The sequence below is a fragment of the Erinaceus europaeus genome, chromosome 8, assembly GCF_950295315.1.
Source record: "Erinaceus europaeus chromosome 8, mEriEur2.1, whole genome shotgun sequence".
Lineage (NCBI taxonomy): Eukaryota > Metazoa > Chordata > Mammalia > Eulipotyphla > Erinaceidae > Erinaceus > Erinaceus europaeus.
The window spans coordinates 68,335,320-68,352,579 of NC_080169.1; the positions used below are offsets into that span (position 1 = coordinate 68,335,320).

Here is a 17,260-nt window from a genome sequence, read left to right on the forward strand (position 1 = left end):
TTCAGATAGAGTGGAAGAGATGGAAAGATACCATAGGATCAAAAGCTTTCAGATCTTCCTGCATGATGGTGGAGGAGGACCCAGGCTGTGGGTGAGATAGTTTTGCAGATAACAGAAATTTTACACATGTACCAACAACTGTATCTTGTAAATCATTAACCTCCTCAAAAAAATAAAGAAAAAAAGACTACATAATTTAGTTATTCTACCACTATTTAACATTTTTAAAAACATGAACTCAGTGCTGGGGAGACAGCTAAATGGCTATGCAAAAGTCTTTAATGTCTGAGGCTCTGAGGTCCCAGGTTCAATCCCCAGCACCACCATAGACCCAAGCTGAGCAGTGCTCTGGTCTTTCTTTCTGTGTCTTCCTCTTTGTACCATTAATGATAATAATAATAATCAAGCATTTGTTAAAAAGGAAGAAAATGGGGCTGGGTGGTGGTGCACCTGATTGAGCATACATTATAATGCACAAGGACCCGGATTTGAGCCCCAGTCTCCAGAAAAGCTTTGCAAGTGGTGAAGCATTGCTGCTCTGTCTCTCTCCCTTTCTTTCTTTCTCTTCTCTCTTGATTTCTGACTGTATATATCCAATAAGTAAATCAAATTAACAAAAAAAAATTTTAAATTAACAAAAAAAATTAAGAAAACATGAACTAAGAGAGGTATATGTATTCCCCTAAGTTTACTGCAGCATTATTAAAAGTAACCAAAAAAATAAAATGAGGTTAAATTTCCATTATCTAAAATAGGTAAAAAATGAGGCTAAATTTCCATTATCTAAAATAGGTAAAAAATGAGGTTAAATTTCCATTATATAAAATAGGTAAAAGATATATATATATAATATATTATATATATATTATATATATATATATAATCTAGCAATTACTCTCCTAGACATTTACCTAAAGAATAATAATTAAGGGGCCAGGTGGTGGCACAGCAGGTTAAGCGCACACATTACAATTTACAAGGACCTGGGTTCAAGCTCCTGGTTCCCACCTGCAGAGTTGCAGGTGTCTCTCTGTCCCCCCCTTTCAATTTCTCTCTCTTTGTATCCAATAATAAATAAACTAAATATTTTTAAAATAATAATAAACTTAACCAAAATGTACAATGTATATTGTGGTGCTATTTACAGCTGCCAAAGTTTGGAAAATATTTAACAACATATGAAAGATTAATGATTAATGAAGTTGTAGTATATATGCATGATGTATACTACCCAGCTATAAGAAAGAATGCAATCTTCTCTGCTACAACATGATGGAACTGAATAAAATCATATTAAGAGAAATAAACCAGAAGGAAGAGGATGAATATCTGACAATCTCATTCATAAATGAAGCCTAGGAAAGAAAGTAAGGAAAAATAAAAAGTGACACTTTAGTGTATTGTGTTTTGTTTTTTTTTAATGTGGGGGGATTCAAAATGGGGAAGGCCTGGGGAGGAGGTGGTGATACTTAGAGAGGTTAGAGATCCAGTGCTATATTGTAGAGGAGGATGAAGTTTTAGTGGAGGGTGAAGCATGTCATGCCATCTTGAGTAGATGTGGCATTGTACCTCTGTGGCTATAATAATCCTGTAAACCAACAGTTCTTCAATAAAATTATGTACATAAAACAAAACAGAAAAATATATATTTTTTAAAAAAACATGATTAATACATAATGAAATTATATTCAACTATAGAGACTGATGAAACCTTGTCATTAGCAACATGGAAAAAAGCAGAGGTTACTAAGTGAAATAAGCCACAAAGACAAACATCATATTTTATTTGCATGTAGCATACAGAGAAAACAGTGAGAAGCTAAATAAAATTAAAATAAATTTTGGACCCTAAGACAAATTAATATTTATCAGAAGGGTAAGGATAAGGCAGGGAGTAGATGAGTGGGCATAAGGATGTAAATTGAAGATCTTCAATGATGTACATCTGAAATATATGTAAAATACATATTGAAACTTCAATTTAAAAAAATATCTTGACCTTTTCTCCTCAATTCTTATTTTCCACTCAGTGCCATAATTTTCAAATAGACATCTTATTATCCATAATAATATCCTTTCTGCCACAACTGGTTTTATGTTAATGAGAAGTCCTTTGGAAAACACCTGACATTGGGAGATGGTTGTCAGAGAAACCAATCACGAATAGAGAGCTGGAATTTTCAATCCTAAATCACCTACACTCCTCCCCAATGCTGTCACTACTTCTGTCTGTGAAGGCGAGACTGTCTAGAAGCTGAATTAATCTCTAATAGTGAATTAATCAGTCTTGCTTCTGAAAAGAATTCTTCTTAAAAGCTAAGAGATCTGAGCTGATAAATGCGTAGAGATGTATGGAGAATCACATACCTGGAAATAGTATAGAAGCTTGTTCTTTTTTTTTTTTTTATGCATCTCTTCCATCTCACTATCCCTGAGATATAAGCTTTTATAATAATCTGGTAAGGAAATTTGTTTTCTGAGTTCTGTGATTCTTGCAAATTGATCAAACCTGAGGAAGGGACTGTTGGAATTTCCAATCTATAGCACCAATCAGAAACACAAGTGATAATCTAGACTTGTAACTGGCAACTGTTTTGTGTGATTATGATCTTAACCTGTGAGATTTGATGGTGTTTTTGTGTAAATGCTGTCAAATTTGTGTTTAATTGTAAGACATGAAGTATGTGTCAAAATATTACCTATTGGTATGGGAAAGATGCTCATACCATTTTAATTAATTAATTTTAATTAATTATATGCAAAATACTTTATAATTTTTCTCATATTCCAGAGGATAAAAGACATCTAGAGCAAAAGTTCAGAGGAATCAGATAAACATAGTTTTGTCCTAGTAATGTATATTTCCAATAGAATTCCTACCATAAGATAAAGTAAGTAGAAGAATGCTTAATAAGAAACAAATTAAGGAAAAAAAAAACTCAGATAAGCAACCTAACTTTACATGAAGGGACTAGGATAAGAAAATAGCTAAGTGAAAAATTAGTAGAAGGAAATAATAAAAATCAGAGATGAAATAAATAATACTATAAATTCTAAAAGATCAATAAACCTAAGAACTATTTTTGTTGCTGTTGTCACTAGGACTTCATTGTTCCAACCTCACTTTTTCAGATAAAAAGACAAAGAGGTAGAGAAAAACAGGGTAGATGCCCTGACACTAAAACTTCCTCCAATGAGGTGGGGGCTGAACTTGAATCTGGGTTGCTTGCATGGCAAAAAGCAATACACTGTCCAACTGCCTTTTTACCAGCTCAAAAGCTATTTTTGAAAGATAGACAAAACATACATCTAGCTAGAAGACAAGGAGAAGGAATAAGAAAAGGAAAGAAGAAAAGGATCAAGAAGAAAAGGATCAAGGAATAAAAAAATGAATAAAGAAAGAAAAAGGAAAGAATTTTATGAATGACACCACAGAAACGCAAGCATTAAGAGACTAATATAAACAATTATATGCCCTCAAATTGAATAACTACAAGAAACAGAAATATATCATCAAGACTGAATCACAAATAAAATCTGGATAGATTGATTTTTAAGAAAATTGAATAGTCAAAAACATTTAAAAACTAAGAGTTTCTCTTTTATTATTTTATTGTTATTATATCTATATGCAAATATGAATGGACATATGTGGTAATCATTTCACATTATATGTATACCAAGCCGTCATTTTGTTTACCTTAACTTTACATAATGTCTGTCAGTTATTTTTTTTTAACAATATGATAGGGGAAAATCCAGGACAAAACAATTTCAATGTTGAAATCTAATCTATAAATATTTAAATAATTAGTAGCAATCCTTGGAAAACACTTCAAAAAGATAAACAAAAATAAAATTAAAAAACCAAACAGTATAGATCGAAACTCACTTTACCAGATCAGCATTACTTTGAGACCAGATTAAAGTGGGATACTACAGACAAGGCAATTTTAGAGCAACATATCTAATGAGAAGAGATATTATCTATACAATCTTCAGTTGAATATTAGCAAATAAAGTTCAATAACACATTAAAAGTAACATGAATAACAATCAAGTGGGAATTATTTCAAGACTGCAGTCAGTCATGTGATATACCTATATAGTTTTTTAAAAAATATATCATTATTTACTTATTAAATAGGCACAGTCAGAAATCAAGAAGAAGGGAGGTGATAGGGAGAAAGACAGAGAGACACCTGCAACACTGCTTCACCACTCGCAAAAGGGGGCTCAAATGCGGATCCTTGCACATTGTAACATGTGCAGTCAACCAGGTGCACCACCACCTGGCCCCCCAATATGTATTTTTACAACTGTCTCAAGAGGGTATATCATACACAAACAAATGTATATATACATACACACACTTCAGTAAAGATAGTGCTAAGATAACATGAATTTTTTCTCATTTTATTAGATAATTAATGATTTATAAGGTGAATAAATTAATGATTTATAAGGTGAATTTATTATATGAATACAATTTCATATCTCCCCATGATAGGTATCTACTATTGCCCCATTAACTCAAGTACACTTATGACTTCAGGAGCCCTGTTATAATAGCTAACACCTGGAAGCAACCCACATGCTCAAGGACAGATGAGTGATTAAGAAAGCTGTGATTACACGCACAGTAGAATATTACTAAGCTGTAAGAAATAATGAAATCGTCTCCTTTGACACATCTTAGATGGAATTTGTAGGAATCATGGTAAAATAATCCAGAAGGAGGAGAAAGAATAAAAACTAATCTCATTTATAAGCGGAACTTAAGAAATAAGGAAAGAGAAAACAGGAGGTGAAACTTGGAACAGGTGTAATGCATTACATGCTTTTAATAGGCTATATTAGGGTCCATTCCCTTAGAAAACAGAGAATGGTGAGACTAACAAAATAGATGAAAATAACTAGGCTTGAATATCACAGTAAATCAACTTTTGAGTACATATGCACATTTATGATCACACTGAGAGAGTAACAGGGCTCACCTACATTATTAAGAAAATCATAGTGTAAATAAGATTATGAATGATCAGTGTCTAAATACACGATGAATAAAGTGCTATGCTTCTGAGATTTTCTCATGCTATATGTGAGTCCCTATGATAAATCCTAAAATGGATAATTTTACTAAGTTAGTAGACATGAATGATTATGATGTATTTAGATATATGAAATAAAGCTCAACTTTATAGCTTAACCTTGAAATGCATTTTATTTTTTTTCATGTAACAAAAAGCATAAAGGAAAAAAATCTAGGTTCCTTCATCAATTTGCTCTAGCACTCACAGGAAAGCTATCATATTTAAGCCAATCAAAATGTTTAATTTATTTATAAAATATAAAATATCGACAAAATCATAGGATAAGAGAGGTAAAATTTCACACATTTCCCACCACCAGAGTTCCATATACCATCCCCTCCACTTTCCTATTCTTTATTTCTGAAAGCATGGACCCAGGGTCATTATGTGGTGCAGAAGTTTAGAGGTCTGGCTTCTGTAATTGCTTCTTCGCTGAATATGGGCATTGGCAAGTCAATCCATCCTGTTTCTATCTTTCCCTAGTGGGGCAGGGCTCCAGAGAGATGGGGTTCCAGGGTACACTGGTGAATTTGTCTGCTGGGGGAAGTCAGGTTGCCGTCATGGTAGCATCTGCAACTTGGTGTCTGAAAGAGCATTAAGATATAAAGAGGAACAAATCATTTAATGTTCAGGAACCTAAAGGCAAGAATATAGCAAATGAGATTTGGGGTCTCCATTTTGGAAAAAGTTAATAGGTCTATGTTTTGTATCAAAATAAAAGACTCTGGGGTGGGGTGCAGTGGGGGTGGGGGGGAGATCCATGTACTGGAACATAGGCACAGGAAGACTAGTGGGGGTTGAACTGTTATATAGAAAACTGGGAAATGTTATGCATGTACAAATTATTGTATTTTACTATCAACTGTAAACAATCCCCCAATAAAGAATTTTTTTTTAAGGTTAGTAGATCTATGCTGGGGAATTATGCAGATGCAGTCTTTGCCCTCAGGCTAGTGCCACTTCCCATGAGAGTTAATATGGTATTCTCAAGTGCCTTTCCCAACCAATCCTGTCCCGACAAGTCACTCCTGGTTGTTGCCCTATAAAGCCCTTCTCCTTCTGCCACTCCCCTCTTCTTGCCTGGTTTTCACCTCATTGGTTAGACGCAGAAAAGGGTGGTCCAGGAGATGGCCATTTCTGCTACCCCCACGTGGCCTGAACCGCTGCACTCTCACCCAACCCTGAGGTGTCTGTGCGTATAAAGATTTGTGTTCCCTGTCTGCTTTGGATCTCCCCTCTCTCTCCTCTGTGTCCCGCCACCACAAAGTGATACCTGGCACCTGAACAGAGACTGACCTGCCCAGATGCAGGTAAGTATACAGCCACTTGACTCTCTGTGGACATGAGACAGGCTTTCTATCTAGGAAACGTTTTACTTGGGGCCACACTGTGGATTCTCTTGACCGTGATTGCAGTGCTTGGGAGATGTGCGGGATCCCCTCCTGTGTCTCCTGCAGGGAGCACTACTCTAACCTGAAAAACAGCCCTAATCTAACCAACCATGAAGCTGTCGCCCAGAGGCTCTTATTTTGGCAGACATGTCTTCGGCTGCCACCACAGCTTCTGCAGCCCCTCCCTCTGCCACTTTTCCTGGAGGTAGGATGCCCTCCGGGATTCATAATACAAAGTGGCAGAATCTGAAAAATTACTTCACAGAGCCCAAAAACAAAACTTCCCTACCATTTCTCTCTTCCCCCCTCACTCTCTAAATATCTTAAGGCTGCTTGCTGTCTAGCCTCTCTGCTGTCAGTATTCTTAAACCGTGTGAGTAAAAATGGTTCAATTAGGACAGTTTGGATCTAAATTCGTGTTTAAAATGACATGCCTTCATAACAAGTTTTTCTCCTTGTGTATTAAAGACCATGTTTATGTGTGTGTTTAAAGTTTGGTAAACATTGTGTGTTTAAAGTTTGGTAAACATTAACTTTAGGGTTGATAAATGTAACTTTGAGGCTACATTCTTGCCAGGCAAAGTTAAATAAAAGAGTTTTCAACATAATTCTCATAAAGGTAAAATTAATTTGTGTTTAAAGTCTGAGGTAAAAATTAGTTAAAAATCAATATATTATAACTAAAATTGCTCTAAAAATCCTGTGCACACCTAGGGTGTGTCTCCATCTTAAATGGATGTAACAAAAGGTAGAGAAGACATTATTGATATTTAAAGCTCTCAAATACCTTCTCAATTAGAGGTAGAACCAGCCCAGGCAAATGATAGCTAACACAATGGTTATGCTAATGATTCTTATGCCTGAGGCTCTAGCAATGGTTCTTTGCCTTACCACATTTTATTGTGCTTATATTGGTTAAACAGCCTTAAAATGATATGACAAAGACCTTCCAAAATTATAAAGATACTTAAACCAATTATAATCATCGAGTTACCAATTATAGTAAACTTCTAACTTATTACAAGTTTTATTTTTTTTCACAAGTAAGTGATTACAGCTGTCAAGCCTTCACATGAAGAATCATCTGCTCATATGGTAAGGTATTAAACTATAAGATGTTCCTCCATATACAACCTATGTAAATTAACATTAACATATTCTTCTACAATTAACTGGTGTATTTCATTTCACTATTATAGGCCTGCCTTTGTCAGCCAACAACTTAAAGATGTTACCCTTTATAACATTACCCATGCCACAGACATCCCTTAATACCCCCAAAGACAAATGGTTCTTGAGAAGGCCCGCCAAACACCTAGGCCCAATTAAATAAAAAAAAAGAAAGAAAGATACATCCCCCAATATTCAGTTGGCTAAGGCACCAAACCTCTTCTTCTATAAAAAATTCAAATCAGATGCCCTGCTAACCACGGGAAGCAGATTGTTTGTGTTTCTTTCATAGGAATCCCGGGAAAAACCATCTGGACCCCTGCACACTCTTGACATCGCCCACTAGACTGCACGACTACAGTTGCACACCCCCAAAACCCAAGATGTCACCTGACGCGATCTGAAGAACCTGATTCACAGACTCCAAGAACAAAACTTTCTTACTGCCTGTCTACCCTTCTCGCTTCTGCTTTGCCTGTCATGTTTTGGCAGTTCCAGATCACTCTCTACAGTAAAGCGGAATTCCAGTGGCTGACCTTCCCCATGGAGATAGACGTGCAGCATTTCATCCCTTGACATTCCCCCCCCCCAGTCACCTACTTTGGACTGAGACTTCTATCGGACTTGCTGGTATATCCTTTGGACACTTTACACAATTTTACAGGAGCTTCCTTCCCTTCATGCTGCTGGTTTTTCAAAGACTGACTTGCAGTAGTTCATGGACCTTGCAGCCAGTTGCCTTGGGGACTGTACAGTGTCAAACAGCCCCTTCGCTTGGCAGGCATGCCCTCCCACCTGCAGGCCCTGCCCCTAGAGATAGGAAATGCCCTCTGAGACATAAAACGCCCCCAGAGGCAAGAGTTGCCCCCAGAGTCAGAACCCCCCCAACCTCGTTATTGAGCCCTGCCCCAGAGGCAAGGGATACCCCCTGAGACAGAAAACACCCCTTTGTGCACCAAGCCTTCCCTTGGCATCACTGTGGCTCTTACTGCTCCCCTACTTGTCCCTTCCTGTTTTCTAATAGCATTCAGGTTTATGACCAAAAGGTTTCTGCTCACCCCTACACTACTATTCCTCTGTCACAGATAGAGTCTTTTACAGATATTGAACCATCTTAATGCGATGACTACATAAAATGATAGGGAAAGATGTATAAATATTGTGAGGAGATGGTGGGGCCTGGCAGAGCTTAACCTATTAGATGAGTCCCTCCAGGTAAGTCTCTCTCTCTAAAGAGGGGTTGAACACAGGGGGGGGCACATGAATCTCACAAGGTTGGCAGCCATGTAAGTCTTCCTTCCCCCACAAAAACGTCCTACATCTTTCCACCTGAGCACAGCATTCCTTAAAAACATTTAAGCCTGCTCCACTCTATATTTCCTATACTGTGTCCATTAAATATAAAGGAAAAGGGTGAGATGCTGGGGAATTATGCAGATGCAGTCTTTGCCCTCAGGCTAGTGCCACTTTCCATGAGAGTTAATACGGTATTCTCAAGTACCTTTCCCAACCAATCCTGTCCTGACAAGTCACTCCTGGTTGTTGCCCTATAAAGCCCTTCTCCTTCCTTCCCTCCCCTCTTCTTGCCCAGTTTTCACCTCATTGGTTAGACACAGAAAAGGGTGGTCCAGAAGGTGGCCATTTTTGCTACCCCCACGTGGCCCGAACCACTGTGCTCTCACCCAACCCTGTGGTGCCTGTGAGAATAAAGATTTGTGTTCTCTGTCTGCTTTGGATCTCCCCTCTCTCTCCTCTGTGTCACACCACCGCAAAGCAACAGGTCTGTTTTAGGTATATTCCAAGGGGCCTGTGACTTTACAAATTTTTGCCTGAGCTCAATAGCTAACATATAGGTGGGCAAAAGGTAGTAGCTAAGGAGATGATGTCAGGGTTGGATATAGGACTAGAAAGCTGGATCAGGGAAGAGAGAAGCTCTCAAATCTGGGAAAAGTATATAAACACCATTAATTGTAAACCCCATCAATTTGATCTGGGATCTTTTGAACCTCTGCATCCTTGTATCTCTGAACTCATATTCTGTGGTCTAAGCTAGGAATATTCTAGGCTGTACCCATTGCCAGACCCATCTTCTTTGAGTGGTAAAGGATTTTGGTCCAACTCCCTTCTTTGAAAGGGGTAGTCCATACCATTGTTGATCAACATTGAGGGTAAGGTCCTGTAGGGGCCCACAAAGGGGTCCATTATGTTGTTCCTGATGGAGATGGCCAGTTGACAGTAGACAGAAGGGTCTATTAGTGATCTAGGCCAATCGTGTCTGTGTGGGAATCCCAGGATTCCCTGTGTAGGGCCCCTGGAGATGAGGAGGTGGCCTGGTAGTAATCACAGGAGCCATCATTAAAGTATGCTGGTTTCTTTCCCTTATCCAGCTTTTGTAGTCTTTACTTGTCTGACAAAGTTATCCTTGTTGTGATTGAGGAAAATGAAATAGGAAGTAGGTGAGGACAGTATGTAGGTCTAAGTGGAAACTATTTGATTAAGTACTTTATGTTGTCTTTTTTAGGTCTTTCTACTTGCTTGCTACAGTTATTGGGTCACTGAAAATTACTGTGTAATCTTGCCTTAAGGAACATATTTTCCCCTAACATGGATACATGTGTACATGTGGTTGGTCTCTTGGACCTTGGTTCATATCTAGGTGTTGGGGCTTTGCTAGGAAGTACACTACCTGAAGTGGAATTAAGGATTCCTATGAGCTAGAATGACTTCTTCCTCTTCAGTATCTTGTAGGCTGGAGAAAGAATGGAACAGAGAATTAGTAAAACAAAATCATACTAGAAAACAAAAAATATATATTTCCAGAAATCTTTAACAGATCAATATTTTAGGTTATTACTGACACTTTTTGATAATGCCACCCTTGGCTGCAGCAAAGTCTGAGAAGGTTTTTTATCTGGGCACAATGCCAGTATGAACTAAAGAAGTTTATACTGGTAAAGAGAAAAATGAAAAATAGCCCTTACATAGGAAATTAAACATGTCTAAACATTTACTGAATTCAAAATGCTACATAATCATAACCAGTATTTTTAGGCAGTCTAAATTTTCAGAGCAATGCTGAATATCATTAACTTTACTTTTGCTATATTTGAAAGCTTTCTATGTTTATGAATTTCCATTGTTAATGAAATTGTTTTATATACAGTATTTGCTGCATTGTGATTAATTACTGATATCAGGTGTGTTTTTTTCATTTCCTTTTGTTGCCCTAGTTGTTTTATTGCAGTAGTCATTGTTGGATAGGACAGAGAAAAATAGAGGAGGGGAAGACAGAGAGGAGGAGAGAAAGACACCTGCTGACCTGGAGCTGGGGCTTGAACCGGGATCCTTACTCCTGTCCTTGCGTTTTGCGCCACCTGCACTTAACCCTCTGCGCTACAGCCCTACTCCCCTGATACCAGTTTTTCTTCTTCTTTTTTCTTTTTTTTTTTTGCCTCCAATGTTGTTGCTGGGGCTCTATGCCTGCACTACGAATCCACTGCTCCTGGAGGCTATTTTTCCCATTTTGTTGCCCTTGTTGTTGTTCTTGTTGTAGTTGTTATTGTTGTCATAGCTGTTGTTGTTGTTGGATAGGACAGAAAGAAATGGAGAGAGGGGGAAGACAGAGAGGAGGAGAGAAAGATACACACCTGCAGACCTGCTTCACTGCTTGCAAAGCGACCTCCTGCAGGTGGGGAGCCAGGGGCTCGAACCAGGATCCTTACCCTGGCCCTTGTGCTTTGTGCCATGTGCGCTTAACCTGCTGCACTACTGCCCGACTCCCTGATATCAGTTTTTAATATAGTTTTCTTAATGGTCACACACTGATAGGATACTAAGGCTTTTATGTTACCTATGGGGATATTGAGCCTCTAGGAAAATTTTGTGACCTTTGGGTTCAGGAACTTTGGCAAGATGAATAATTCAGATAAAGTGAGACAGGTTAGCCAAGAAATAATTTTAATAATATTCATAAAAGAAGGGAGTATACTTAAATGCAAGTCACTAGGTTTACTAATGGAATGGGGGGCTTTTTTATTTATATTTTTGGCTCAGGAAACTTGACCTACAGGTGGGAACTGAGTTTTTGAACTCACATCCTACTTACATGCTAATTTGTGCTCTCAGCCAGGTATTCTACCACCTGATCCCCTGGAAATGGGATTTATTTTTGTCAGAGGCTATGTTTCTAGGGAATCAAAAGTGGGAAGGAAAATTGGAAGTGACAGAGAAACAGAGATAATCTACAATTAAATAAAAGAGAGAGAAGAAGAGAGAGACAGAACAGAGAGAGAGACAGCTTATAAACGAATCTAACCTACCTAAAAGAAAAGAATGACTTATTTTGAAGAACCCAGGAACTACATTTTCAGTTTAAAATCTACATACCAAAGTGATGTTTCTGAAGATTTATGAAAAAGTGCCTATAGAATTTTCTGGACATTTATTCAAGAAACTCTTAGGTTTTTTAAAATATGTTTTCTTTATATCTTTTCTAGCCTTGATATGTAATTATCAATATTTGATATATTAGTATGATGATTTATGTGTTATTCAGATAGCAAATATATATTTCTTCCTGTGTCACTCTCTATTCATAATTCTGATTTCAGGGTCACCAATCCCCAACCTAGGAATTTTCAAGTGTAGCAAGTGGTAAAGTTGTCTTTTTCTATGTAAATGAAGGTAACATTTGACAACACCTGAGGCTGTAGGTTGGTTGCCAGGGAAATAAACATGAATGGAGAATAGGATTTATGTCCTACTTTCTGATTTCCTGATAAAGAAGGACCAGAGTTGGAGATAAATGCCAATGATCAAAGATGTAATTAGCCACATTTATGTAATGAATCAATCAAAATGTCTCAGGGGAATGAGGCCTGAGAGTTTTCTGGCTGGTAAACACCTGGAAAGTTGGGAAGAATGGCATGTTTGGAGAGACATGGAAGTTCTGTGTCTTTTTCCCCATAGCTTGCTCTATGCATCTCTTCCATCTGACTATTCATTCATCTCCTTTACTATCCTTCCTAATAAATGGACAAAATAGCCCTTATCCTTTAGGGCCTAATACTATTCCTGTGTTGAGAGTGTTAAGACTGAACTAAATTCTCAGATGACACCCAGAATTAATTTTTGGTGTGGGTAAGTATCCACATTCTCACTGGAAGATATCTTAGAACAACTACATAATTAGATTTTCAGGTGTTAAAACTATTTCCTTGTTGATTATGCTAAGTGAAATAAACAAAGAGATTAAAAATAAAAACTGGAAGATTTCACTTATATGTGAAATATAGATAACTAGAGAAAATGGATTTGCCTGAATAAATAAATAACCAAACAGAGAATGACAGTGTTACGGAGGCAGGTTTTCACAGAAGCAGTGATATACATATACTATATATGATTGTTAAACTATTCCCCCTGGAATCTTTTACTTTTATTAAACCACTGTTAAAATCACTAATAATGAAACCATAAAAATAATTTTATTTCTATCTTCTGTTTTGATCTTTGTGCCTTTTCCACTCCCAGGCAATTTTTTTTTCATATAGTAAGGGAGAAGACAGAAAGAAAGGGAGAGAGGAAAAGATACCTTAGCACTGAAGCTTTCCCTGATGTAGTGCAGGTCATACTTGAACCTGGGACATGTGTATGACAAAGTTAGTTTGCTATTTATGTGAAGTGCAATTATAAATATCAATTTCAATAAAAAGTTGTCTCTGGGATTAGTGGGTAGCTTACCTATTTGAGTGCACACATTACTATGCATGTGAACCCCATGCAGTTTGAGCTCTGGATCACCACATAGGAGCTTCATGGGTGGTGAAGTTTTGTAAGCAGCTTTCCTTCTTTCTATCATCTATCTATTATCTATCTATATTTATCTATCTTTCTATCTATCTATCTCTATATCTCAGTCTCTCATGCTCTATCAAAAAGGGGAAAAATGACCACCAGGAATGGTGATGGAGTCATGTGGAATCATGCAGGCATTGAACCCTAGTATTCATACCAGGCAATAAGCTTGGTAGAAAAACACCACATTTACAGTACTATTTAACTTTATTATATAACATACTAAAATATAATTTCTAATTTAAGTTTTAAAATAAAACTATAAATTGTACTTTATTTACTAAAACATAAGTGGGCTTTTGAAGGTCCCAAAGAAGTTTTAATACTGTCAATCAAGACGGGCAGATTTTTTTCATTATATGAAAGGGAAGGAGACTAAAGGCAGGATTTGACTAAATTGAAAGTAGGGCATCAAAGTAAAAGCCCTGTGGTGAGTGGGAGGGTGGACATGAGGCTTCCTGGGCCAGCTGCGGGGGGTGGGAGCGGGTGGGTGGGATTGGACACAATCTTTTGGTGATGGGAATGGTGTTTATGTACACACCTATTAAATTGTAGTAATATAAATTACTAATTAATATGAGAGGGGGAAAAGTGATTGTATGTCTAACAAAGGGACTTTTGAAAGCTAACACAATTACCAAATAATGTGATGATAACAGTAACTATCCATTGTCTTCTTGAACCCTAAGACAGCAGGAACCTCACATTTCCACTATATAGCCTAAACTTCCCCCAGTCCTGGGACCCTAGGGTAGGGCCCACTTTCCTGTATGCTTCTCCCAATTCTTATCAAATAATATTGCATCCGCTGATCACAACCTAATTAATGCAACGAGTGCCACTCCAGCATGCTTCACTTCAGACTGTGTCCAGAGACTTCAGGTGTGGAACTACAACTTCGGGTGATGAAGAATACCTTTCATGGTATTCTCTAATTTCATCCCAGGTGGTTTACTTCCTAACAAAGTCCCAAAACCTAGATATAAACCAGGTTCCAGGAGATAGAGCATATGTTCACAGGTATCCATAAACTAGGGCAAATATATACCTGAAAGCAATAGTACACTACAGTTTGCAGTGAATATCCCCCAACACTTCATCTCCACTATTCCAACCTTTGGGTCCATGATTGTTCAACAATTTGTCTGGCTTTGTATGTTAACTCTCTTTTTAGCCACCAGGTTCCAGATGCCATCAGGATGCTGGCCAGGCATCCCTGGACTGAAGACCGCACCAACGTGTCCTGGAGCTCAGCTTCCCCAGAGACTCACCCTTCTAGGGAAAGAGATAGGCAGACTGGGAGTATGGACAGACCAGTCAACGCCCATGTTCAGCGGGGAAGCAATTATAGAAGCCATACCTTTCACCTTCTGCAACCCACAATACTCCCAGAGGGATAGAGAATGGGAAAGCTATTGGGGAGGGGATGGGATATGGAGACTGGGTGGTGGGAATTGTGTGGAGTTGTACCACCCCCATCCTATGATTTTGTTAATGTCTCCTTTCTTAAATAATTTAATTAATTTAAAAAAAGAAAGGGAAGGAGATGAGAGGTAAGATATGATATGTGTTCTAATATTCTACCTAAATAGTACTCAGAAATGAATATAGTACACTTTTCTAAATGCAAATCCAATACTGACTCAAATCTAATGTAATATATAGTATCACAGATTTACATCTAATTTCAAATCCCATGTGAATTCAATTAAAGTTAATTCTACCTCATCTTAAATTTGTTTTATCATTTTAAATTTGTTCTTCAAATATAAATTTAAACCTATTAATTTGATATTATTGTGTTTTATAACAATTCACAAGCAAGTATGATAGAAGATCAAATTGACATGACACATGGGGTTTATATTAACATAATTTTCATCTGTTACAGAGAAAATCATGTAAAATGCTTCCTATAAAGACTTAAATATATAAAGACTTAAAATAACCTATTTATAATTAGAACATTTAGTAGAAATTTAATTGAGAAAATAATCAAATAAAAATTTAAAATTACATATAAGAAAACTGCAAAGTAGGGAGTTGGGCAGTAAAGCAGTGGGTTAAGCTCATAGGGCACAAAGCGCAAGGATTGGTGTAAGGATCTTGGTTCGAGCCCCTGGTTCCCCACCTGCAAGGGAGTCGCTTCACAGGCAGTTTAGCAGGTGTGCAGGTGTCTATCTTTCTCTCCCCCTCTCTCTCTTCCCCTCCTCTCTCCATTTCTCTCTGTCCTATCCAACAACAATGTCAAAAATAACAACAACAATAATAATTACAACAATAAAATAACAAGGGCAACAAAAGAGAATAAACAAAAAAATAAATATTTAAAAAAACTGCAAAGTAAAAAGTATTTTACAGTCTATGACCATAAGGAATTATATATATCTATCAATATGTGATGTGGATATATCAGCATATGACTGTATTCTGAAGGAAAAAAATTAGAAAAATGATATAATTAAGCAATTTTGATTTTCCTTATAGTGTCTCTTGAAGTGTGTTGCATTGGGTAAGTCTTCAGTGGATAAATTTTGGTTTGTGTTCAATCAGCGACTTGAATAAAAACCCTGCCACTTTAGTCACATAATATCCACTCTTCATTCAAAATATGTTTCTGCATTTACCTAAACATCTAGTCAGGTATTGCAGGTGTCAAAGCTAATTGTTGGATTGTTGATCTTTTCCCCTTACAAATTATTTGGATTCTTTTTATGGTTCTATTTACTATTTCCCCCATTCACTGGTATTCATATCTTTCACCAACATTTCACTGTGATTTGTATCTTACTAGGTCATCTCTCCACAGACTCTGTTAGCATCTTACTTCTTTCAAAGCAGACTCATTGAGTAAAGCACGTTCATACAGTTTTTGCTCACTTAAACTGCATTCCACACTTTTCCCTTATCTTTGGTCCACATGAGTTTTGTTATAATTTATTATTCAAAATACTACTGTCACAACTGGTATTTTTTATATACACACATGCCTTTTAACTAATAAAATAAAAATGGTTACCATCATTGTTAGGTAATTATTTATTTGGCAGAAAAAAAATGTAATTTCTTAAAGGTTTTGATGGTTTACAGTGTAGTTGTTGATGTATGGGCACATCAGTACCACAATATGCTTTTCTCTCCCCTCCAATATTTCTCTCCCCAGGATATTTTGCTTTGGTACAGTACAACCTGTCCAGTCCAAGATTTACCTCTGTCTTCCTTTTCTGGTATGTTTCTAAATTTCCACTCATTATCAGTGAGATGACCTGGTACTTGCCCTTCTTGTTTTGACTTATATCAGTGAATAACAATGCCTTCATGTTCCACCCATGAGGAAGCAAGGAGATAATTTTATCATTTTTGATAACTGAGTTTTATTCTATTGCGTTTATATACTACAACTTTCTTAGTTATTCATCTGTTATTGGACATCTGGGCTGTTTTCAAGATTGAGCTATTAGAAATTGTGCTGCTATGAACATAGGTGTACATGGATTTCTTTGAATGAGCATGTTTGTTTAGGATATATTCCCATGAAAGGAATTTCCAGGCCATAGATTAGGATCATTTCTAGTATTCTGAGAAATCTCCAGACTGTTTTCCATAGGTGTTTCACCAATTTGTATCCCCACCAGTAGTGTAAAAGGATTCCTTTTACTCTGTATCGTCATCAATATTTGTTGACAGTCCTTTCCAATGTATAGCATTCTCACAGTTGTAAAGTGAAATATATCATCATTTTCTTTATTT

General features: G+C 37.0%; 1 long non-coding RNA gene across 2 annotated transcripts in view; it reads right to left on the reverse strand.

Annotated features, from left to right (window-relative positions):
• Positions 1 to 4,485: 4,485 nt before the first annotated feature.
• The window catches only part of LOC132539910 (uncharacterized), a 36,458-nt gene continuing 23,683 nt past the window's right edge, over positions 4,486 to 17,260 (reverse strand). The window contains exons 3-4 of one of the 2 annotated variants that reach the window (XR_009551198.1): positions 10,341 to 10,395; positions 4,486 to 5,677 (exon numbers count right to left, since the gene is read on the reverse strand). This is a non-coding gene — a long non-coding RNA (uncharacterized LOC132539910). The remainder of the gene's footprint in view (positions 5,678 to 10,340; positions 10,396 to 17,260) is intronic. The other variant, XR_009551197.1, reaches the window with a different exon arrangement.